Here is a 26,354-nt window from a genome sequence, read left to right on the forward strand (position 1 = left end):
GAAGAACTTTGTGACTGATTTGTGAAAAGCATTGTTTACCAAAGTTAGAAAGACATAAATTGAATTATTTTTCTCAATTCTCTACCCATGCCTTTGGCTTTTCGTAGTTTTTTTTTTTAATTTGATAAATTTCACATGTTACAATTTCTAACTTTAAGGTATACAGCATGCTACTTTGATACACTTATATATTGTAATATGATTGCCATTGAAACAATATTTACCATATTATATTATTATAGTACAGTATTATTGACTAAATTATTCTGTGCATTAGATCTCTATGGCTTACTTGCTACTCATCTAGTAGTGTGGATACAAACTTGTAAGGATACAAACTTGTATCCTTAAGCACCATCAATCTTGTGCTGACAACCCAGTACCCCAGTAACTACCATTTTACTTTCTGTTGTTTTCTTTTAAAGTTTGACATTTTTAGATTCCACATATAAGCGATATCATATAGTACTGGCCTTTCTCTGTATGTTTTATCTCATTTAGCATACAGTGTTCAAGTTCCATCTATCTTGTTGCAAATGGCAGAATATCTTCCTTTCTCGTGGCTGAAAAGCATTCCATTGTGTATATACACCACATACTTTTTATCCATTCATCTACTGGGGGCACTTACATTGTTTCCATATCTTGACCATTGTGTATAATGCTACTATAAATATAAGTGTGCGTGTATCTCCCTGAAATCCAATTTTTCATTTCCTTTGGGTATGTATGTAGAAGAGGAATTATTGGATCATATGGTGGATCAATGTTTTATTTTTTTGAGGAAACTCCATATTGTTTTCCACAGTGGCTGGACGAATTTACATTTGCACCAACGGTGTTAAAATACTTTTCACCCCATCCTTGCCAGCACCTGTGTCTCTTTTATTTTTGATAATAGCCATTCTAACAGGAGTGAAGTGGTATCTTATTGTAGTTTTGATTTGCATTTCCCTGATGATTAGTGACATTGAGCATCTTTTTATGTGCCTGTTGGTCATTTTGATGTCCTTTTGGGAAAATCCTCTATTTAGTTCTTATGCTCATTTTTTAATCAAAGTGTTTTTACTTTTGTTATTAAGTTTTGTTTGTTCTTTATATATTTGGGATAGTTACACTTTATCCAATGTTCGTCTTACAAAAATCATCTCCCTGTTGCATTTTGTTGATTGTTTCTTTTGCTGTGCAGGGGCTTTTGAGTTTCATGTAATACCACTTGTTGATTTTTTTCTTTTGTGCTTTTGGCGTTTCAAAAAATTATTGGCGAGACCAATATCAATGAATTTCTTCCCTATATTTTCTTCTATAAGTTTGTACATTTTTTGATCCATTTGGAGTTAATATTTGTGAGTGATGTGAGATAGGGATCCATTTTCATTGTTCTTCATGTGTTTCTGTGCTCTCCATTTTGTTTCATTGGTCTAGTGTGTGGTTTTGTGCCAGCACCATACTATTTTTGAAATCAGGAAGTGTGATACCTTTAACTTTGATCTTTCTTCAGGATTGCTTTGGCTATTCCAGGTCTTTTATGGTTCCACACAAATTTTAAGAATTGTTTCTTCTATTTCTGTGAAGAATGTTTTGGTATTTTGATGGCGATTCCATTGAATCTGTAGATGGCTCTGGGTAAAATGTCCATTTTAACAATATTTATTCAATACGTGAACACAGGATGTCTTTCTATGTATTCGTGACATCTTCAATTTCTTTCAGCAAAGTTTTGTAGTTTCCATTGTATAGATATTTCATTTCCTTGGATACATTCATTTCTAAGTATTTCAATGCTTTTGATGCTATTGTGAGTGGGATAGTTTTCTTTTAATTTTGTTTTCCAATGTTTCATTATTAGTGTAAAGGTATATCACTGATTTCTGTAAGTTGATTTGATCTTGTAACTGTCTCTTCACTGAAATCATTGATTAATTCCAACAGGTTTCTGATCATTTTGGGGGGATTTTCTCTATATAAGACCTTATTGTCAGCAAATAGTAAAAATTTTATTTCTGCCTTCCTGATTTGGATACCTTTTATTTCTTTCACTTGCTTGATTGCCCTAGGTAGCACTTTCAATACTATATTGAGTAGGACTGACAAGAGTGGGCAACCCTTATCTTCTACCTGATCTCAGAGCAAATCTGTTCAATTTTTCTCCATTGAGTATGTTAGCAATGGGTTTATTGTACATGGCTTTTGTTATGTTGAGTTATCTTCCTTTTATATATAAGCTACTAAAGGTTTTTATCATGAAAGGATATTGCATTTTGTCAGATGCTTTTTGGTGTATGTCTATTGATATGATGATCTGATATTATTTTATTGATGTGGTGAATTACATTTATTGATTAGTGTATGTTAAACTATCTTTGCATGCCAGAGATAAATCCCACTTGGTCATGGGGTATGATTCTTTTAACGTGTTCTTGAAGTTGGTTTGCTAATATTTTGTTGAGAATGTTTGCATCTATATTTATGAGATGTGTTAGTCTATAGGTTTGTTGCTGTTGTTGTTGTTTCTCTTGTGATATTCTTGTCTGGCTTGTGTATCAAGGTGATGCTGGCTTCGTAGATTGAGTTTGGGAGTGGACCCTCTTTGTCGATATTTTGGATGAGTTTGAGGAGAATTGATATTAATTCCTTAAGATGTTTGGTATAATTCACCAGTGAAGTTCTCTGTTCCTGAAATTTTCTTTGTTAGGAAATTTTGACTACTGATGCAATCTCTTGTTATTCATCTGTTCAAATTTTTTTATTTTTTTCTGACTCAGTCTTGGTAGGTTGTGTATTTCTGGAAATGTATCCAATTCTTCTAGGTATATAATTTGTTGTCATATAATTGTTCATCATAATCTCTTGTAATTATCTGACATCTCTGTAGTATTACTTGTAATGTTTTCTTCATTTCTTTTTTTTTTAATTTTTTAACATTTATTTATTTTTGAGAGACACAGAGAGATAGATCGTGAGTGGAGAGAGGCAGAGAGAGGGAGACACAGAATCTGAAGCAGGCTCCAGGATCTGAGCTGTCAGCACAGAGCCCTATGAGGGGCCCTGAACTCACAACTGTGAGATCATGACCTGGGCCAAAGTTGGACGATTAACTGACTAAGCCACCCAGGTGCCCCTGTTTTCTTCACTTCTAATTTTATATATTTGAATCCTCTCTCTTTCTTCTTAATCTAGCTAGAAGGTTGTCAATTTTGTTTATATTTTCAAAGAACCCTTTTAGTTTTGTTGATCCTTTCTGTTGTTTGTCTGATCTCTATTTTGTTTATTTCTGCCCTGATTTTTGTTAGTTTATTCCTCTATTTTTGGGTTTAATTTTTTTTCTAGTTCTTTAAGGTGTTTATTTGAAGTCTTTCTAATTTATTAATATATGCATTTGTTTCTGTAAACTTTCAGAATTATTTTTGCATTATCCCACAAAATTTGATGTTTTATTTTCGTTTTCATTTATTTCAAGATATTTTCTTATTTACTTGTTCTTTTTTTGGCCCATTAGTTGTTTAGAAATGTGTTGTTTACTTTCCACATATTTGAAGAACTACTTACTTTCCTCTTGTTGTTTTCTAATTTTATGCCATTACTGGCAGAGAAGGTAGTTGGTATGATTTTAATCTTCTTACATTTGCTAAGATTTGTTTTACGGTCTATCGTATGACCTATCCTGCAGAATATTTCATGCGCACTTGAGAAGAATGTATATTTTGCTGCTAGTGGATGGAATGTTGTATATATGCCTGTGAGGTCCATTTGCGGCTCAATTCCAATGTTGATATGATAATTTTCTTTGCGGATGATCTATCCATTACTGATAATGGGATACTGAAGCTCCTATTATTATTGTTGTTGTCTTTCTCTTTTAGGATCTATTAATATTTGCTTGATATATTTTGGTGCTCGAATTTTGGGATTGGATATAGTTATAATTGTTATATCTTCATGATGCATTGACCTCTTTTCATTATATAATCACCTTTGTTTCTTGCAACTATTTTTGGCTTGAAGTCTACTTTGTCTGATAAAAGTATGACTATAGCTGCTTTCTTTGCTTGAAGTATCTTCTTCCACCCCTTCACTTTGAGCCTATGTTATTCTTTAGAGCTGAGATGAGTCTTCTGAAAGCAGCATATAATTGTCTCTTATTACTCTTTGCTTTTTAATGGATGTGTTCAATCCATTTATATTTAAGGTGATTGTTGATATATGGAAACTTATTGCTGTCATTTTATCTTTTTTTTCTAGTTGTTTTGTGTCTCCATTTTTCTTTTCCTAGTGTTAGTACCTCTTAAAGTTGGTGGATTTCTCTCTTGATTTGTTCATTCTCTCCGCTTTTTAAAAATGCTTTATGTATTTGCTCCAGACTTTCAGCTTGTGGTTTCCATGAGGTTTGTATAAAACATTTCGTAGATAAAATAGTCTTCTTTCAGCTGATGATAGAAATTTATCTTCATTTGCCCATGAAAGTCTCATCATTTTCCTCCTCTTCTCTATTTTTGTTGTCATTAGTTATCTTTTTTTATGCTGAGTCTGTTACAAAAATGTGATAGTTACAGTTATTTTATTTTATTTTATTTATTTTTTAAAATTTTTTAATGTTTATTTATTTTTGACAGAAAGAGAGAGACAGAGAATGAGGGGGGGAGGGGCAGAGAGAGAGAGAGAGACACAGAATCTGAAGCAGGTTCCAGGCCCCGAGCTGTCAGCACAGAGCCCGACGTGGGGCATGACCTGAGCTGAAGTTGGACGCTCAACTGACTGAGCCACCCAGGCGTCCCAGTTACAGTTATTTTAACACATTTTTTTCTTTTAACCTATATGCAATAAATAAGTGTTTAACACCTTATTCTAAAAGAGTTATAATTTTCTGATTCTGCTTATCCTCTTACTCAAGGTTTTGTGTGTTTTTGTCTCTTCATTTCAGATAGAAGAGCTCCTTTCAACATTTCTTATAAGGCTGGCCTAGTGGTGGTGAACTCCCTCAGGTTTTGTTTGTCTGGGGTAATTTTTATCCCTCCTTGAGTATGAAGGATGACTTTGCTGGATAGAGAATTCTTTGTTGACAATTTTTAATCTTTCATTACACTGAATATGTCATGTTACTTTCTCCTTGGCCAGCAGAGTTTCTGATGATGGGGTTTTCTTTTTTAGGTACTTTATTTTTTGCCTGATTGCCTTTAAGATTCTTTCTTTATCATTGAGATTTGACAGCTTCATGTCTTGGAGAGGGTGTCTTTACATTAAAGTAGTAAGGTGATGGATTAACTTGTATGTCTAGTTCTTTCCCAAGATTTGTGAATTATCAACTATTATTTCTTTAAATAACTTCTCTGCCTCTTGTTCTCTTCTTTTCCTTCTTATATACAGATTATGTTTATTTGGCTCTTCTAATGGAGTCTGATAGCTCTCATAGGGTTTCTTCATTTGTGTAAAAATCTTAGTTCTCATCTTCCACCTGAATCATTTCTAGGTTTCCATATTCCATATTGCTTATTCTCTCTTTCTTCTGATCTACTCTGTTAACAGTTCTTTCTAATACACTCTTCATCTCATTTGTTTATTCAAAAGATATGTTAATGGGTGGGTGGGTCATTATGGAATAAACGTTTTGTTTTCATTTTGTTGGAATAAAGTTTTATGGTTAAATATATTTTTCATGTTTTAACAGAGAAAGAATTTTTTTTCCATTTTTTTAACATTTATTTATTATTGAGAGACAAAGTGTGAACAGGGGATGGGCAGAGAAGGAGGGAGATGCAGAATTGGAAGCAAACTCCAGGCTCTGAGCTGTCAGCAATGAGCCCGACGCGAGGTTCAAACTCACAAACCGCAAGATCATGACAGCCAAAGTCGGACACTTAACCGACTGAGCCACCCAGGTGCCCCAACAGAGAAAGAAATCGTAATTATGAGTATCAACAAATGGAAGCTAAACACTAATGGAAGACAGAGGTGAAACAGGATATTCTATACCAGACAAGGAAAAAATAAATATATAATAAAAACTTGACTAAGTCAATAAAAATGAGACAAAAAGGAAAAAAAAATGCAAAAGAAAAAAGAAACAATACTAACATTAAAAAAAGAAAAATTTGAATCAAGACTATCAGTGTAGGGGTGCTGGGGTGGCTCAGTCGGTTGAGCATTGGACTCTTGATCTCAACTCACATCATAATCTCACAGTTCCTGGGATTGAGCCTCACGTCAGGTTCTGTGCTGACAACATAGAGCCTGCTTGGGACTGTCTCACTCCCTCTCTTTCTGTCCCTCCTGCACTCATGTACACATTCTAGCTCTCTCTCTCTCTCTCTCAAAATAAAAATAAATAAATATTAAAAAAAAGAATATCTGTGTAAGGCAAATGTGAATGGATTTTATTATCCCATCAAAACCAAAAAAAAAGTAAATAAAACAATAGAGTGACTATTAGAAAGAACAAATTAATACAAGTTGATAAAGAATGTCAAAGCTTTCTTCTAATATAGCAAAAGGGAATTCAGATCTCCCACTGACAATTGAAAATAACTGAAAGTGGTGGGTGAAATTAACAACAACACATTCTTCTATGAAATTGACAAGAAAGAAATTCTTAAGCGATGTTGAAAAAGAAACCATGGAGCAGGAGACACTGAGATAAGCTTCTGCCTTGATAGTATTTGCTGAATTGAATGGATCTGAGCTCTTTGTGGATTAGTCTCTTGGGGTGCAAGTTACAAATGATAAAGTTCAACTACTATTCAAGATAGGGAGTCTAGTAGGGATATTCCCATAAACCTAAGACCCCAAAAGTCCACACTTAACAGCAAATGTTTATTGGAAAACTAAATAAGTGATTTATCAAGAAAAACCCACAGGATCATATCAATGCATGCTGAAAAGACACTATAAATTTCAGCAGTCAATGTTAGTCAAACCTAAAGGCAACAAAAGAAAAAATCAATTAGATTTAATTAAAATCAGTTGATTAATAATAACATCAAGGGTATTTTGAAACTAGTGGTTCTCAACACCTCTAGCAGCATATTAAAATTCTCTAGTAATTTAAATAAAAACTTAAAAAAATTAAAAAGAATAAAAATCTCCAGATAGCTTTCTAAAAGTAGCAGTGCCTAAGCTCCAACAAGAGACTGAGGGTGTCAAAATTTCTAATTAGTGATTTTTTTTAAAGCATCTCTGGTGATTTGAATGTGCAAAAGAGGTTAAAAAAATCAATGTTCTAAATAAAGAAATTACAGTACCTTTCAATGTAAAGGTATTAACATATATATTAATTATCTCAAAAAATTATACATACAATTATATTTTAATTAATGATTTGTAAAGGGGAACAGTGGGAGGCCAAAAAACATAGACTAGTAAGAAATAAAGACAGCAAAAAGGGGAAAGGGCAATTCACTCCCTCCTCCTTCTGCTTCACCATTTTTTTAAACATTTATTTATTTTTGAGAGACAGAGACAGAGACAGAGCACAAGTGGTGGTGGTCGGGGGCGCCGGGGGCGCGGGTGGGGGAGCGGGTGAGGGGTGGGTTGTGCAGAGAGAGAAGGAGACACAGAATCCAAAGCAGGCTCCAGGCTTTGAGCTGTCAGCACAGAGTTCAAATTCAGGAGCCATGAGATCATGACTTGAGCCAAAGTCAGATGCTTAATTGACTGAGCCACCCAGGTTCCTGAAAGGGATTTAGACATTCCTTAAAAGACATTTCTTAAAATTATCTCCTTCTGTATGTGAGAAAGTTAAGACCAATTGATTTTGAATGATCTCTTCTAGGAAAGGGAAGGACTAGATGTAGGACTAGAACTCAGGTTTTTTTAATTTAAGTTCTAAAGTTTAAGAAATATTGATAGGGGAAAACATGATTTGATACGATATTTTTGTGTATGATATTCAGGACTAGAAACTAATCATTTTGGTTCTACATGAATAAAGAGGTGTAAACTTTAGAAAAACTTGAATATTTTTATGTTGGCTTTCAGTCTTAAAATTATGTCATGAGACATGACTCAGATATTTCCGTATAACCCATACTTTTGTTTGTTTACTTTAAATTCAATTTATATAATTTTTAAAATAAATTCTCTGAATTGGATCTAAATTTCAATAGGATGCTCAATTATTTCTATCTATCTATCTATCTATCTATCTATCGCTATCTATCTGTCATCTATCATCTATCTATATCTATATAAACTATTATTTTTAGAAAATGTTTTATATTAAGTACTCATATGTTATCAAATGCAGGTTTTATGTGAAACTCTTCTTTCCAGATCTATCAATACGGATCAAATACATTATTTTTGATAGTTAGGAACTTTGCCACACTGTTAATGAAAACTACTAATTTGAGAATTAAACTTTGAAATCTTCTGTTCCCTTTTCTAAACAAAAACCTATATTTGTATAGGGATTACCTATTTTTACTGAAGCAAAATTGACATACAATATGCTATTAGTTTCAGACATAAATCATAGTGATTCAATATTTTTATACATTGCAAAAGGATCCACATGATAAGTCTAGTTACCATTTGTCACCGTAAAACATTATTACAATTTTATTGACTATATTTCCTATGCCATGCATTACATTATCATTACTTATTTCTTTTATAACTGGAAATTTGTTCCTTTTAATCTTCTTCACCTATTTCACCCACCCTTTAACCCCTCCCACCTATGATAACCAACAGTTTGTTTACTGTATCTATCAGTCTGTTTCTGTTTTCGTTTTGTTTTATGATTTTAGATTCCACATAAAAGTGAAATGATATAGTATTTTTCTTTCTGTGTCTGATTTATTTCACTTAGCATAATGCCCACTAAGTTTATCCATGCAGTCACAAATGACAAGATTGGATTCTTTTTTATGGCTGAGTAATATCCCATTGTATATATCTGTCTGAATATATCTGAATCTATTTTATCCATTCCATTCATCTTGGATGGTATTTATGGTGCTTCCATAACTGAGTTAGTATAAACAGTGGTATAGTGAATTACAGGAGTATATATATCATTTCAAATTGTTGTTTTCATTTTCTTCAGATAAATACCCAGAAGTGAAATTTCTGAATTTTATGGCACTTTTTTTTTTTTTTTGAGGAACTTCAGTACTCTTCTCCGTAGTGGTTGCATCAATTTATGCTCCCACACAGAGTGTATGAAGGTTCCCATTGCTCCATATCCTCACCAACATCTGTTATTTTTGATAATAGCCATTCTGACAGATTTCAAATGATACCTTATTGGGTTTTTTATTTGAATTTCCATGATTACTAGCGATGTTGAGCATCTTTTAGTCTGCCTGTTTGTATGTTTTCTTTGGAAAAAAGTCTAATTTATATGACCATTTTTAAATTGTTATTTACACTGTTATTTACATTTAAATTGTTATTTACATTACATTAAATTGTAAGTTCTTTATATTTTTTTATATCAACCCCTTATTGGATGTATGACTTACCAATATCTTCTATTTAGTAAGTTGCTTTTGTTTTTGTTTTGTTTTCTTGTTGGTTTCCTTCACTGTGTGACAGGTTTTGAGTTTAACATAATCCCATTTGTTTTTTTAGCTTTTGTTACCCTTGTCTGGGTTTGAAAAAATTGCTAAGACCAATGTCAAAGAGCTTACTGCTGATGTTTTGTCCTGAGATTTTTATCAGGTCTTACATTAAAGGTCTTTCATATCTTTTGGATTTATTTTCATATATGGAGTAAAGTAGTGGTCCATTTTGATTCTTTTTCATTCAGTTTTCTCAACACAAAGAGAAAATCAGATTACCTTGACATAAATGAAAACGGAAATGCAATTTTTCAAAGCCTATGGGAAGCAACAAAAGAATTTCTAAGATAGAAGTTCATAGTGATACAGGCCTACTTCAAAAGGAGAAGTTACAACTCACACTACAGAAATACAAAGGATGATAAGAGATTAATATGAACAATTATATGCCCATATATTGGATAACCTAAAAAACATGGATAAAATCCTGGGAAGACACAACGTTCCAAGAGTTAACACAAATATAAAAAATCTGAATTGAGTGATTACAAGTATTGAAAGTAATTCAGTAATTTAAAACTCCCCCAAAACTAACATCTAGGACCAAAAGATTCACAGGTGAATTTTACCAAACATTTAAAGAAGAGTTAGTTCTGGTTCTCCTCAAATTACTCCCCAAATTGAAGAATAATGAATATTTCCAAACTCATGTTTTTGAAGCTAGTATTACTCTGATACTAAAACTAGACAATGACAGCACAATAAAAGAAAATTACAGGGCATTATCCCTGGCAAACATAGATGCAAGAATCCTCAACAAAATATTAGAATTGAACAATATATTGAAAGGATCATATACCAAATTGAGTGGGAGCTATTCCAGAGATGTAAGGATGGCTCAGCATCTGCAAATCAAGCAACATGATCCCACATTAACAAAACAGAGGACAAAAATCATATGATCTTCTTGGAAGCACCTGGGTGGCTCAGTGGGTTAAGCTTTCGACTTCAGCTCAGGTCATGATGTCATAGTTCCAGGGTTCAAACCCTTCCTTGGGCTCTGCACTGTCTCCTCTTTCTTTCCCCTCCCCCTTTCTTGTGTTCTCTCTCTCAAAAATAATTAAATATTAAAATCATATGATCTTCTCAATAATGCAGGGAAAGGATTTGAGAAAATTTAATAGCCATTTATGATAAAAAGTCTCAACCAAGTGGGATTACATTTGTACCTCAACATAATAAAAGCTATATATGGCAAATGTATAGCTAACATCATACTTAATATGAGAAATTGGAAATTTCTCCTCTAAGACCAGGCATAGGACAAGGGTGCCCACTCTCACCACTTTTATTCAGCATAGTAGTGGGAGTCCTAGACATATCAATTAGGCAAGAAAAAGGAATAAAATGCATATAAATTGGAAAGGAGGAAATAAAACTATTATTATTTGTGGATGACATAATACTGTATATAGAAAATGCTAGACTTCACCAAAAACCTGCTAGAACTAATAATGAATTCAGTAGAGTGGCAGAGTACAAAATTAACATACAGAAATTTGTAGCCTTTTTATATGCTAATAATGAGCTATGAGAAAGAGAAATAAAATAATCCCAATTACAACTGCATCAAAAAAAAATACCTAGCAATAAATTTAATCAAGAAAGTAAAAGTCCTGTACTCTGAAAACTGTAAGATACTGACAAAATAAATAAATAAATAAATAAGAGAGAGAGAGAGAGAGAGAGAGATGACACAAAAATGAAATAAAATATATTTTGCTCATGAATTTGGAAGAAATAATATTGTTAAAATGTCTGTACTTCCCAAAGAAATCTACAGATTTAATGCAATCCTCATTAAAATATCAATGGTATTTTTCACAGAACTAGAGCAAAGAATTTTAAATATGTATATAACCACAAAAGACCCTGAACAGCCAAAGCAATCTTGAGAAAGAAGAATAAACAAAGCTGGAGGCTTCAAGCTCCCTGATTTCAAAATTTCAAACTATATTACAAAGCTATAGTGATCAAAACAGAGCTTAACAGAGTTTAAGTAACATATACATGTGTGTACGTGCGTGTGCCTGTGTGTGTGTGTGTGTGTGTATGTGTATATATATATACATATATATATATATACATTAAATTATTGAATCACTTTCAATACTTATAATAACTCAATTCAGATTTTTTATATTTGTGTTAACTTTTGGAACGTTGTGTCTTCCCAGGATTTAATCCATGTTTTCTAGGTTATCCAATATGTTGGCATATAATTGTTCATATTAATCTCTTATCATTCCCTAAGTAATGCAGGTATTTTTGTTTTTATATGTGAAGATATTTACACCATAAGCAAAGGACAAAGCTGGAAATAGAAACCAATTTCATAACTGCAATTTGGTTCCCCTTTTGGTAATCAAAATTGTTTCATTTTCTACGCTTGAAAATCTAGTGTCCCATTATAGTTAAGCATAATATGGATATTTCTGACTTGAAATATAGCCCTTTTGGAAATTTTAATGTCATTTTTCAATAGCTTAAACTGTAATATGTCAGAAAACTTAAAAGCAAGTATAGAAGAGGCCTAAGCAATCTAAAGGGATTTTGTAGGTTTTATCTTAAAGTCCATGTTTTTATTTTTATTTTAATTTTTTTAATAAGAGGGAGTCTTCCAGGTTTTCCCTTAGAAACCATTCAAAAACAAATCTACCCAGCTTACTTATCTGATTTCCTCACTGGTAACAGATTAGTAGTAGATTTTCAGGAAGACAAAAAGGGCTGGAAGTTGGATTCATAGTTATATCAATAGATTACAGTTATAGTGAGATAAGGGGATGGGAAACCAACCAAACAGGCCAAATGACACCTCAGTAAAATACATCTGAATAACACCTCAGTCATTTTTAGCAGGTCCCACAATGCAGAGGCAAATACCTTTATACTCAATATGTTATAAAGATAATTGGTATATCAATAGAACCAAGAAAAGAGGAAATTGTGATTAAGGAGCAGATTAGTTTATTTTTTACTTTTGAAAGTTTTTCATAGAAAATAATTACAATATGAACTTTTAAAAAAAAGAACAGTGAATCAAAGTTGGATCGTCAAGAATAAATCCCTTTGAAAGTTCTTCCCTAGCAATGTTGAATGAATGAGATATGAATGAACAGGGGTTTGCTTTTGTAATCTTTCATAAGGAAAAGGGGAAAAAAACCATAATTCAAAATTATATACCCACTGAGGAATTATCTTTTTCTTTTTTAATGTTTATTTATTTCTGAGACAGAGCATGAGAGGGGGGCAGCAGAAAGAGGGAGACACAGAATCCGAAGCAGGCTCCAGGCTCTGACCTGGCAGCACAGAGCCCAAGGCAGGGCTCGAGCTCGCAAACCGTGAGATCCTGACCTGTGCCGAAGTCAGTCACTCAACAGACTGAGCCACCCAGGCGCCCCTATCTTTTTCTTTTAAGATTTTTCTTTACTAGCTAGGTGGGTTTTAGTGTTTACTGTGGCTAAGAATCACCTGGTTGTATGACTAAAAATTATCTTCTGAGATTCAAAGTTAATAGACTTGGTGCTTTGTAACCATGGGTGCATGTGGTCTTTGGACTGCATTTTGAGAAATGCTTGCTGTTAACAAAGCTCCGTGAAGTCCCAGAGGCACCATGGAGATATAGAAGTCCCTTTAGTAACCTGATATCTAGCGGCACCTGGGTGGCTCAGTCGGTTGAGTGTCCGACTTAGGCTCAGGTCATGATCTTATGGTTCCTGAGTTCAAGCCCCACTTCTGGCTCTGGGCTGACAGCTCAGAGCCTGGAGCCTGCTTTGGATCCTGTGTCTCCCTCTCTCTCTGACCTTCCCCCACTTGTGCTCTGTCTCTCTATCAAAAATAAATAAAATGTAAAAAAAAAAAATTTAAATAAAAAAAAGAAACCTGATATCTGAAGATAATAAATGGGAAGAAATAATATAACAAAGATTAGCATTTAGGAAAGAGGTAATGGAAGAGGAAGACAAAAATGCAGTGTGAGTCCACATTGGATTTTTGTTATTTTATTTCTTTAAATTTTTTTAATGTTTATTTATTTCTGAGAGAGAGACAGAGTACAAGCAGGGATGGGGCAGAAAGAAACACACACACACAATCTGGAGCAGGCTCCAGGCTCTGAGCTGTCAGCACAGAGCTGGACGTGGGGCTCGAGCCCACGAACCTGGAGATCATGACCTGAGCGGAAGTCAGACACCCAACTGACTGAGCCACCCAGGTGCCCCAAATTTGTGTTATTTTATTTCTGAATTTATTCCAGGAAATAGATACATACATGATTTAAAAATGACTAAGCTTTGGGTCCTTTTCACCTTTGTAATGTTTCCATTAATTTTTTATGATAAATGATTATATTAATTACACTCTTCAGCCTGTGTTTCAACTTGAAACAATAATGCAGAGGGGTGCAGCCCTACAGAATGTGATTGCAATATTACTGAGAGATTTGTTCAATTTATTCCTCACCCCAGCTCTTAGAATTTTACTAATGTGGATGTAATTCATGTTGATTATAAGATTCTTCTTTCTCATATAATTTTGTTTGTAAGATGACAAAAAGTCATCTTAGTGACTTTTCGTGATAACCGGTTACTAAAGAAATTGGGTTTATCCGACTTTTTTTGTGTGGGCAAAGCCAATTATTTTTTGGAAAAGAAAAAAAGAAAGAAAGACAGAAAGAAGGAAGGAAAGAAAGAAAGAAAGAAAGAAAGAAAGAAAGAAAGAAAGAAAAAGAAATGACAGCAGAACTGTTTCTGTAATGACCAGTTGAAACAAGAAATCCACTTCTGTCTTTTTAATTATTCGTGAGTCTGTGGAGTTTTGAAATGGTGTGCTTATCAGTTCTCTCGGGCACTTGTTTAATTGGGTGACAAATGGAAGAATATGACAGTTACAGTATGAAAGTTTAGCTAGTCTGTGCACAGGCATTAGTTGTCTAGTATAAAAAGATAACTGAAGTCAGAGATTTTGACATGCTTAAGGAATTCAGAAATATTGAATACTGCTGAAACTTCAAAAGGCTACAATAAAAAGTTTTATATTTTTAATCATAAGCAATAAGATATGTTTTAATAAGTAGGTCAGAATAGTGATATTAAATATGGAATTTTAGAGGAGTGATACAAAAATTTTTGGTAAGGTATTTTTTTTAATAAGAGAGTGGGACCTGTGCAAAATGGTACAATACCCTATACTGGCTCCTAAATTAAAATAGAAAATAAAAAATAAAAATAATGAAAGAGCTTGATTAATTGAAAAAAAAATTAATGTTTATTTATTTCTGAGAGAGACAGAGTGTGAGCGGGAGAGAGGCAGAGAGAGAGGGAGATTCAGAATCTGAAGCAGACTCCAGGCCCCGAGCTGTCAGCACGGAGCCCGACATGGGACTTGAACTCATGAACCGTGAGATCATGACCCAAGCTGAAGTTGGACGTTTAACCGACTGAGCCACCCAGGCGCCCCAAGATTAATTTTTAAGCACAAAAAAAGCCTATATCTAATAAATTGCCTTGCTTTAGTATCCCAGTATGGCAGAGCATTTTGCAATTGGCATTTTGCTAGTGACAGATTGTCCCAGGGTGTGCTTTATATGCACTACTTGTCATGGTGGATTGACAGTACCCTTGAATCTGCTGCCATCTTTCTCCAATATTGTGTTAGGTTCTTTCACTCCAGTACTTGAAATTTGTACCTGCACATTTTGTTTTAAGTTTATTTATTTTTGAGGGAGAGAGAGTGGGAGGAGGGGCAGAGAAAGGGGGAGAGAGAGAATCCCAAGCTGGCTCTACGCTGCCAGCCATGAGCCCAATGCAGGGCTAGAACCCATAAACCATGAGAACATGACCTGAGCTTAAACCAAGAGCCAGACACTTAACAGACTGAGCCACCCAGGCGCCCCTGCATCTGCACATTTTTTAGTTACTTTGATAAGGAAAGCAAAATAGATAATTCAACTGATAAATTTTTATATTATATGGAGCCTCAGCTCACAATTAACTACTTGACTGAGACTCTGGGTGAGTACTAAATGGACAGAATGGGTAGATTTAGAAATATGCTGATAAAATAAATTATAGAACAGGGATAAATGAAGAGAGAGGCTGTGTTTAGTGTAACTCTTTGCTCACTCAACCTGGCAACACGTCTTGTTTGTGGACTCAGTGGCATTTGCTCAGTCCTAGGTGACAGTGTATAACATCTTGGATATGTTCAATCTAACTGCTTCTCTACTTTTTCCATCGAAGAAGAGAGAACACTTAAAGATAGAGGCATATCTTGGAGTGGTTGGATCTAGACATACAGAAAAGATTTGGAAGAGGAATAACAAAAACCATAAGGGATAGTCCGTGCATGTTCTTTTGCAATTAGAGATGACTGTCTCCAAGGCTAAGGACCCTTTTCGAATCCAATTCTTTTTTATATTAAATTTAGCCTTTTGTGTAACTCCTAATTTTGTTTTTTTGCTTAAAAGGGACAGCTGACAACATTGTTGTTGAAAATGATTGTAAAACACTCTTAGTTTTATGTGATGATTCCCATAATATTTGTATTCTGAACTTGGGTTTAGAAATAGATTTTTTTTTTTACTGTTGTATTTTAGAGTTTGTGATCATTTGAAGTAAATTCAATAACTAAAAGGCAATGAGATTGCAATTCATAGAATAAACAGAAAATAAAATCATTTTTAAATATTTTACTTCTTCTGTTTGCTTTCATTTTTAAAATAAATATAATGAATGCTGCCTTGGATCATTTTTATTTATTGGGTGAAGCCACAGAAATGAACCTCTGGCTCCTGAGTTCCCTCAAATGTAGTTTCTTTGGTCTGGGGGAAGTGGCATTCAGGTCCACACCGGCCACAAGAACTGCGGTGCCTGCCTAAGGACTCTCACCAGAATGCAGGTGACATGCCCAGGCCCCAAACCAGGTTGTAAGCTCTTTGTTGTTTGTAGCTGCCCTGTGGCAGTGAAACTTCTCTGTTTTTTAATTATTAATACTGAATCCATCAGAAAACTCTAAGGCAACTCTAGTGTAATAACAATATTCCTTTAGACTTCATATAATGAAGTACAAAGTTCCCATTTATGTAACATGATCAGTTACAGGTACACAAATGTAGCTTTTAGGAAAATGTCAATTTTCTAAGTGTGTATATATATGTAGTTAGGAACCTAATGAAAACTTTTTTTTTCTATATAGTTTCTTCCAATTGCTGTGATTTTAAGCTCTGCGTTATTTATAAAATAAATCAAACAGCATCTGTAGGAGTGAGCTTATAGATTTGGCCTCTTTAAGACCAATCAAGTGCCACACACTGAAATTCCATGGTAACCTGGGATTAAGCACAAAGGAGACCTGATGTTATTTGGCAACCTTGCTGTGACTAAATTGTGTCCACTTTACCTTATTCCATATCAAACTGAATAGACACTTTAAGAAAATTTCTTTTTTCTAGCCTCATGTGTAATTTTATATTTTAAAGTGTACCAAAGGACATACATGGACTGTCTCAACAGGTTTACATGTGGGTGTTTGTGTATAACTGTGATGGAGGGTGATTTATGGGGTATGAAAAAAATAGGTCAATCATTATAGCCATGCCTGGACTCATGGTGGCAGGTGTAAATGAAAACTGCACTAAAGCAATTGCTCTCCAAGAAGACATACTCTGTTTTGTCCCTAAATAAAGTGTACCCTGTCTTTTGTATTATTCTCTTCACAACTTAATAGTTTATTTCGCATGCTATATTTTGATCTGCATTGTGTCTCATTCTTTACATTTTACAATTCATAGTTCTGTTGTTTATTTTGCACATGCGTTATGAAAATACATAACTTATTATTTATGATCATACATTTTATCCTGTTTACAGTATCACTGCTCCTCCTGTAGAATAAAGTCCAGATAGCTTTTTAAAATGCAATCTTATAAATGGATGATTCTAATATTTAAAAGTGTGTTATTTATTGAAATTATGGAGAGTAAAATTAGGAGAAATAGTTTTCAGCATAAAGTTATTTGCACAGATAAATAATTCAACAATGGTGTATGCTCCTTTACATTCAATTTGTATTTGATTCGTATTTGTGCTTCCTATGTAAATATATGAGTCATCTGAGCATTGATTATATATCATGTACTATTTTAAACTTCTTTTAAACAGCTAGAACAGGGGTGCCTGGGTGGCTCAGTCGGTTAAGCGGCCGACTTCGGCTCAGGTCATGATCTCACGGTCCGTGAGTTCGAGCCCCGCGTCAGGCTCTGTGCTGACAGCTCAGAGCCTGGAGCCTGCTTCCAATTCTGTGTCTCCCTCTCTCTCTGACCCTCCCCCATTCATGCACTGTCTCTCTCTGTCTCAAAAATAAATAAACATTAAAAAAAAAAATTAAAAAAAAAAAAAAACAGCTAGAACAGGTTCAAGAAACATTGATGATGTCAATATATTTTAAATCATGATATTAATTGTGTATAATGCACTAAGTGTAATGTGTGTTATAATGTGAAAATGCAATTAAATTTTGCATCTACTCATGTACATTGATCTACTCATGTATGTTTCACTTGAGGACATATAGCATTTTGTATATGAATTTGTAATTTTCCCACAAAACTTAGTATAAATAACAAAGTTAACTTTAAAAATAAATGATGTTCTTGCTACTAGAATATCATTATTCCAATATGAACATTTTCATATGCTTTTTGTAATTAACAACATGTTTGAAAATTCTTTCTTAATTAAATATTAAGCCCCAGAAATATTGCAGCAGGATAAAGAACTCAGACTATATTGAATTGTAGTCTGATATTAAGTGCTCAGTAAAAGGTTAAAATAAGAATTAATGACTGGCAGAGGAAAAAAAACGGTAAAAATACATTTAAACTTAATATTCACATTTGAAAATAAACAGAAATGATGCATGTATGTAATTTCTAATTATTATATATAATTTATAATCAAGTACCATATATAATATCATAAAATTATATAATATCATAAATGAATATCATATGATAAAATTATTGTATATTTAATTATAACCTATATCTAAGACTTATATAGTTACATATATACAATTATGTATGTTTTAGTATCCTATCATGATTTAATTATAAATAATGGGTTACAACATATATATTATACCATATAAAAATTTATATATATATATATATATATATTTGATATTGGTATTGTCTAAAGGTTTTTGTTATTTTGATAGGTTTAACCATATACAACTATAAAAGATCCTATATTAGGACATAATAAAAAATAATCAGCATTTGTATTTTACTCTTTAAAAGTCTAATGTAGCATAATATAAGAACATGTGGGAAGTTATATTTCAAGTCTTTAATAAATTAATATTTAGCGTAAAAGGTAATTCATTTGGCTTTTAAAAGCCAAGTTGTATTGTTGTATTAACCATCACATTCATGGCAATATTTGTTATTCATGAGAATGACCCAAGATACTACACCATTCTAACTGTCCTATACATCAATCTAGACCAGTTAAATTTTTATTTACTGTAACTCTATTGCTAAAGAGAGAGGGAAAGGTAGAGGGAGAATGAATTAAATTGATGAAGGCAAACAAAGTTTAAAACCCTTACATATAGAACTTGGAAAGCCAGTATGATGCTCAGAATGGGTCTTTGACTGATGAGTCAGGAGGTTTAAGACCCAGTTCCAGCTCTAATTTCACTTACATGATACTGAGCATGCTCCATAACCTCTCTGGGCTCCAGATACTTCATTTGTGTGATGAGATGGTGAGGCTGGATGGTTTCTAAGACTCCTGATAGTTCTAAAACTTTTTGTATGCTGTCACTGCTGCATTTTCTTCAAGAGGTTCTCAGAAAAGTTGAATAAATGAATGTAAATATTCTTTTGTTATTTCGAACTAAAACTAACATATTTATCCACCAATTTATTTCACAATCATTGAATTCCTACCATGTGTGAAGTACTGTGTGTAATTATGAATAGGGAGTTTACAGTTCAATAAGTGAAGAAAATAATGTGAACAGACGAGTGTAATTTTATAATTGCCAGGGGCACCTGGGTGGCTCAGTTGGTGGAGCGTCCGACTTCGGCTCAGGTCATGATCTCATGGCTCTGGGGTTCAAGCCTGGCATCAGGCTCCTTGCTGACAGCTCAGAGCCTGGTGTAAACCTGCTGAGGATTCTGTGTCTTCCTCTATCTCTGCCCCTCCCCCACTCATCCTTTGTCTCTCTCTGTCTCAGATATAAACATTAAAAAAATTATAATGGCCATAACAAAACATAAAGAAAACTTTGTGATAAAATAAAGGATTAAGCTATTAAAATATCTTGAGAAGGTTAATCTCCCAATTCTTAGTATATTTATTCCTTAAAACAATTTTCTACTCTTGGGAAATAGTGTTTCTCATGGCTACTCACTGATGAGTTTATTAGGAAAAGGCTAATTGCTTTTCATAAGAAATAATTGTGCTTTTTGAATTATGAGTACTTAACAAAATAAAAAAAGAAATAAGGATGCTACTCCTAGTGGAAGACTGATTTATCATGTGTTTATCCTTTAGATCATAGAATAGTCATCACCGTGGCCTTGAACAAAAACAAAATAAATATAACATTTCAATATTAAAAGTGGATTGGATTGGATTGGATTTTTAAAAACTCCTTATAAAAGAGCTACGTTGTACTTATCAGTATTCTATTGTTTCTTATGCACAATCAATGATGATATAAAATTATCCAAAAAACTACTTCAATGTACTCTAATATAACTTCGAAGCAAATGAAATCTAAGAAAAAATAGGAGGAAAAAGCTGTAAAGTTTGAAGTTCATGAAAATTTGGTCGATGAATAAAAGATGGTCTTGAACAGCCGTTTCTTCTAGTTTCAATGATTTTTGTTTCTGGTTAACGGAAGATGGCAAATAAATGAGAACAGAGGAGAAAAGCAGTTGTCACTTTATTGTTTGAAGTTCCAACATAAACATTTATTATTTTTGTCATTAAAAATGACGCATTGGAACAAAAAGGATACTGCCATTCAATATTTTTTCTTATCACATGGTCAATAAATAGTTCACAAGTGACAAGCCATTGTAATGGAGAATAAACAGATTCTTATCTGTTTTATACTTTAAGAGGTATAAAAAAAAAAAAGTCCCCCTATTGATTTCAGATAAAGTTTCCAGGAACATTACAAGCTTTTTTTTTTTAAATGTGCATTTATAGATCTGTGATAAAGAGATATATTATTCATATGATCATGCATTTTATTGAATTGTCGATAAACAATAATCAGTTTAGCCAAAATGACAAACTAATGCTTTGCTTCATTCTGTAAAAAGCCTAGAACAATATCACATTCACAGAGCTATGTATATAATGGATGTGTGTGTATAATTTTATGAAGTATATATTCATTTTCTTTTGCTTTTTTCCCTCAACATGGATGAAGATTTTCTCATATAATCATACTTGTTTTGAGAGACTCCTTGATTGTCTTCAATACTACAGATCAGAAAACTTTTTCTATTTTTCTTGTAGCTACTGTTGTTCTTTTCATTTTATGTAATTGAACTATTTTTTCCTATACCAATATTTCTAGCTTAACCTGTGGATTATTCTTACTATATTGTGCTCTAATTGTGTATTGATGTGATTTTGTACAAAATTTCTACCTGGTTTCTTTCAAGGGTGAGTTTGATTTAGGATGGTTTAAAATTCAACCCCCTGCTCTCTAACTACAAAGAAAAGTGTTAGTTAACATTCAGCACTGATATCAGAAAAAGTATTGTGATCTTAATAACCTTGATTGAGAGGTAGAGTATGGATAATTTCAATAAGTTCACATGAATTGAGATCATCTTGTGCCTTTGCTTTTTAATAGTAAACATTTACACATACTTTACATTTACCTTGAATTAATTACTGTGGCCCAGGCACATGGGAAGCACTGTTTATGGATCACCTCATTTTTGTTTCCCAAGCACACTGTGCTCTAGGAAAATTTTAGTCATTCCACCCAATAGAAACTTGAAGCTTAAACAGCTTAAGTTGGTGGAGCTACAGTAGTGACCTGGGCATGTTCATTTAAGTCTGTTTTCTTCAAAATATATAACATTATTATGATTTTGACTGCAAGTATTTTAAATATGTAATGCCTGAGTTTGAAGATGATGGACTCTTAATAGTGCAATTTCATTTAGGAATGTGGCATGTTTTTTTGTGTGTTTACTCTTTTGTCCCATTTTCTTCACTGTTTTAATAGTTTAAAAAATTTGCTTCAGATAGTTTTTCTTCAACTAGTTCTCATTGAATTGATTTTATTACTCCACTGCATCGCTGTGGCATTATATCATCTTTAGACTATGTAAAACTGTAGAGAAATTTGATAGAAAATCATAAAGATGGTTTATTTCCGAGTGAAATATTTGTACTATTTTATTTTAATCTAAATTAACGTGACTCTATACTATTGGTTAGTATAATTACTTCCAAGGAACTTCTTTGAGTTAAGAAGGTTCTATATTCTTCTTTTAGACTGTAAAATTCTCCCAACTGTGGAAATAGTAAGCAGTAGTTTATTGCAACAACATGGGAACGATATAGGAAAAATTGAAGGATCTTTTGTATCCGCTCTGATCTTTAACAATATATTTAAAACACAATCTGCATAGAGGCACCTGGGTGGCTCACTTTGTTGAGTCTCTGACTTCAGCTCAGGTCATGATCCAGTGGTTTGTGAGTTCAAGCCCCATATCAGGCTCCCTGCTGTCAGCACAGATCTTGCTTCGGATCCTTTGTCTCCTTCTCTCTGACCCTCTCCCACTTGTTCTCTCTCAAAAATAAACATTTAAAAAATTGTTTTAAATAAAACACAATTCACATAAGTCAATGATAGAAATAAACACCACATTTGTTATATTTTGAAGACATATTTGTCCTAAATACGTTCAGAAGGTTCGATTTTTCTTTCTACTCCCGGTAAAGTCGCCTCTTCTGTGTTTGCTACTCCACACTGGTCCTTCAACTTCCACAAACACATAGTTTTCTTCATAGTGCTCAGATACAATCACAAACCACTGTGACACCTCAGACAGGGCATCATTTTTGGATACTAAGGACTATATTCCCTTGCTTTCAACATCCTCCTTCCAATAGATGAATAAAATAAATTTAAAAAAATATTTTCTCATTCGATATCACAGTTCTCAAAACACTGAAAGCTATCAGTACTAGATTGTTGTCAGTCGGCATTCATTTTTTTTAGTCTTACTCATTTTTATGTTTACCTGTTTAATCACTCTTCCATTTTTAGATTATATATGAAGACCTCTATACCAGATGTTCATCTATCAGCTGATGAACAGAAGTTCAAGCTATTTGTGGTACCACCACATAATTCATTTTTGGTAGAGTTAATATATCTATAGAAATGCTTATAGAATAAATTGGCTTTTATTAGTTTCTTTTCATTTCATTTCCTTGATAGTATTAAAGAAACAAGGATGGATGCATTTATTAATGTTGACAGCAATAAGACATGTAAGAGCCTTAAATATGAAACCATTGAAAATAAGAGGTTTGCATTTTGACTGTGCTAGAGTTTGTGAATTTTTATATTAAATCAGAAAAGTATTAGCGAATTCACTTTTGAGTGATAATAAACAAAATAAAATTATAAATTGGGGCTCCTGGGTGGCTCAGTCAGTGAAGCTTCTGACCCTTGGTTTTAGGTCAGTTCATGATCTCTCAGTTCAGAGGTTTGTGTGTGCACTGACAGGACAGAATCTGCTTGGGATCCTCTCTCCCTCTCCTTCTGCCCCTCTTCTGCTTGTGCTCCCTTTTTCTCTTTCAAAAACAAATAATAATTAAAAAAATAATAAAATTATAAATAGGATCTGCTAGATTTTTATTATTGTATATTGTGAAAGGCAAGAGATTAAATCAATCTGTAGATATAGAAAGGTATTCAAACTTCTAAATTTATAAACCCATTATTTAAATTTCCTGAATTTATTCTCAAAAACACAGTGACTTAATATAACTGAAGGTCTGTAAAGAGATGGAATACTACCATTGATCTTCTTTCAAAAGTTAAGTGCCAGAAGATTGCCTTCTAAATTCCAAGATCTCATATCTCAATAAACGTGTGCTGGAAGCCAATTTTATTTCTTTTTTCTTTTTATTTATTTATTTTTTTTAAGTTTATTTATTTTGGGAGAGACAGAGACAGTGTGAGTAGGGGAGGGGCAGACAGACAGGGAGAGAGAGAGAGAATCCCAAGCAGGCTCCGCACTGTCAGCACACAGCCTGATGCAGGGCTCAAACCCATAAAACCGTGAGATCATGACCTAAGGCAAAACCAAGAGTGGGACGCTTAGCCAACTGAGCGACCTAGGTGCCCCAAGCCGATTTTACTTCTTAAAAATTCCTTACAATGACAAATGCTGGAATTTGTTTCTATTATTTTGGTGTCTGTGTGTGTTGGTGGACAGTAGTTAAACTACAACATGAAGATTTAAGTTGTATGAAACCTTAAGTATTTCCTTTGATGGCTTTAATCCTCCTTTTACCCTTTTGTTAATCATTTATATTTAAATGTCATGTGTGTATATACACACTCATACTCATACATGTATGCTATACATATCAACATGAGATATGATTTCCCTGAAAAAAATAAGGGATGGTCAGTATCACCATTGGAATAGAGTGGTGGGGAGTAGACAAAGTTGGTGTGATGTTAGGGAAAAAGTATTGCTTTGCACATGATAAGCTGCATTCTCAACTATTGCTTTGTAGTCATAGTCAATATACATTGTTTTAAAGGACTTGTTACAGGGGCGCCTGGGTGGCGCAGTCGGTTAAGCGTCCGACTTCAGCCAGGTCACGATCTCACGGTCCGTGAGTTCGAGCCCCACGTCAGGCTCTGGGCTGATGGCTCGGAGCCTGGAGCCTGTTTCCGATTCTGTGTCTCCCTCTCTCTCTGACCCTACCCCGTTCATGCTCTGTCTCTCTCTGTCCCAAAAATAAATAAAAATAATAATAATAATAATAAATAAAGGACTTGTTACAAAATATCATAGAGCTGTCATGGTACAAATTATACCTTCACTCAGTGCATCTGAGCTGACATGTCTATCCCTTTGTCTTTGATTATTACCTACAAGTGTTTGACTCCCAAGTTAGTAATCCCATCTTTGACATAACTTCTAAGAAAGAGATCTGCACTGTTACTCCTACTGGATGTTTCTGGCTGAAAATGTTATTCCATTCAGAAGTCAGAATGCTCAAAATCAAATCCCTTACATGTTCTCCACAGTGGACCCTATTTGCAACATATCATAATGTTATCACTTATGCTCGAAACCTCAGTTTCCTTTTCCTCTCTCCACTGTGTATATTTTCAGTGTTTCCTAATCTTGCCAGGTCCAATTGTTTTATATAATCTGTCGTCTTCAGATAAATGTTATTGCCACTGCTTTATTCAGGCTTTATCATCTCAATAACGACCTTACTGTCTTCCTTGTTATGATTTCCCCCTCAAACTGTCCCCTTCTTTTTCACTTCATCATGGGCTTATACAAGAACCTAGTATGTGATGTGGATACTATAGTGAACAAAATAGGCAGTATTTCCTGCACTTGTGGAACTTGCATTCCGATGAGAGGTGTCAACGGTAATCATGATAAATGATTAAATTATACTGCATGTTAGAAGCTGAAAACTGCTTTGGAAAAAGTAGAACAAGGTAAGGAGAAAAGGAAATAATGGTTCAAAGAGGGAAGTGTGGGAAGGTGTATTCATTGAAAATAGGCTAGTCCAAGTAGTCCTAAGAGAGTGGCATTTGAACAAGAATTTGAAAGAAGTGAAACAGTGAGCTTATAAATATTTTGAGGAAGAGCATTCCAGATGCAGGAACAGCAGGTCAGAAATCCCAAGGTCGGAAAATAACTAGCATGTTCGCAAAGGGTAATTGTAGTTGGAGTGGAGTGAACAAGGAAAAGAGGAGAGGGGATGAGTTTAGAGAGGTAACAGGGATAACTGGATAGTATGACATTTGTTTAGTTCTAGGAAGGGTTCTGGGTTTTACCTTCAGTAAGATGGAAAGCCATCATGGAGTTGTGAATGGTGAAATGAGATGATGTGAATTAATTTTGGAAACTGTTCTGGTTGTTGTGTGGAGAGTATCTTTTTTAAAAATACAAAGATCATCACAATATTTCCCTGCTTCAAACTATGTTTTTTTTTAATTATCCTGAGGATAAATTTAATTTCTCTTTATTTCCTAAACTCCTCCTCAGCTCCTAATACTCTACATCCTGAGAGACCCATGGAAAAATTAGTCTGCAACATGTGATTCCATAATTAAGTGCTATGGCTGAGCACTGCAAACCCCAACTTTATAGAAATGGGAAAAATACAAGTGGAAGTCAGTAAGGAATATTTTGTGTGGGTGTTTGAAAATGTGCTTAATCTTGAGGAGAGATAAAATAAGTTAGTCAAAGGGGAGAAAAGAAAGACGGGGGTGGAGGATGTATAAGCAAAGGCATAGAATTAAGAATGTCCAGCTGGAAAGCAAGTTAATGTGTGTTGGGGATAAATGGGACAGATGGAAATCAAGCAAAAGAGTTTGGACTTTGAAGGCACCATAAAATATGGGAAAATTATAGATTTTTAAGTAGAATAAAATAATAAAATCAGTTTTTAGACAGTAGCCTGACAGATGGGTCTGATTTATTGAGGAAAAATGAACAAACAAAAAACAATTCTCATACGAGTCAGAACTTGCTCT

General features: G+C 33.8%; 1 protein-coding gene across 2 annotated transcripts in view; it reads left to right on the plus strand.

Moving 5' to 3' along the window:
- The window catches only part of BRINP3 (BMP/retinoic acid inducible neural specific 3), a 384,838-nt gene that overhangs the window by 225,867 nt on the left and 132,617 nt on the right, over nt 1–26,354 (plus strand). The gene's annotated exons all lie outside the window — the stretch shown is intronic.

The sequence above is a fragment of the Panthera uncia genome, chromosome F1 (genome assembly GCF_023721935.1).
Source record: "Panthera uncia isolate 11264 chromosome F1, Puncia_PCG_1.0, whole genome shotgun sequence".
Taxonomy (NCBI): Eukaryota; Metazoa; Chordata; class Mammalia; order Carnivora; family Felidae; genus Panthera; species Panthera uncia.